Below are 731 nucleotides of genomic sequence, written 5' to 3'. Positions count from 1 at the left end.
CCAACAGCAGGGTTCCCAGGTCTCAGCCCGAGGTGAGGTGGAGAGGGGAGCTCATCACGTGACCAAGAATATTTCCGTTCTGTGTCCCAGGCGGGCCACAGACCCAGCCTGGGGCCAGAACCCCCTGCCCACCAGGAATGGAATTTGAGCTACACAACATCATTTAAATTCTCCAGTAGCCACGTTGAAAAATACAAAAAGAAATGGGTGGCATAAATAAAGTTAGTTTTAGAAAATATAAAATAAAATGTACTTTACTTAACCCATGTTGACCCGAAGAATATACTTAGCCAAGAAGGAATCCTAGTGGTTTAGTGGACCCAATTTCATAGCCAGAGTCTAGCAGCCATTGTTTACAGGGGCCTTTCAGCCAAGCTACATGTTAGAGAAAAGCCACAGACTGGGCGGTCAGGCTCCTGCCCTGTGCTTCTGCAACAGAGTCGCTCTTATGAGAGAACTCCGAGGATCAAAATTTGACCAATAGGACTGAGATATTCCCCACCTAATTGGAGCTGTGCAGCTGTAGCATTTGCAGCTTACTGACCAATCAGAGCATTTCATTCCAACTACTCCGTGCAGTGCCTTTTTAATATATCTAAATAATAAAAACATAATATGCTAATTAGACCAGATGTCCTTCCAGGCGACCTTCCAGATGAAGCTGGGGCTGTGAGGGAAGCCGGTGCTGGCAGCCGGGGGAAGGAAGGCCTACTCTTGTAGGAATTCGTACA

The sequence above is a fragment of the Myotis lucifugus genome, unplaced genomic scaffold (genome assembly GCF_000147115.1).
Source record: "Myotis lucifugus unplaced genomic scaffold, Myoluc2.0 scaffold_383, whole genome shotgun sequence".
NCBI lineage: Eukaryota > Metazoa > Chordata > Mammalia > Chiroptera > Vespertilionidae > Myotis > Myotis lucifugus.
The sequence above is the reverse complement of the archived record's forward strand: the minus strand, read 5'-3'. Positions refer to the sequence as shown.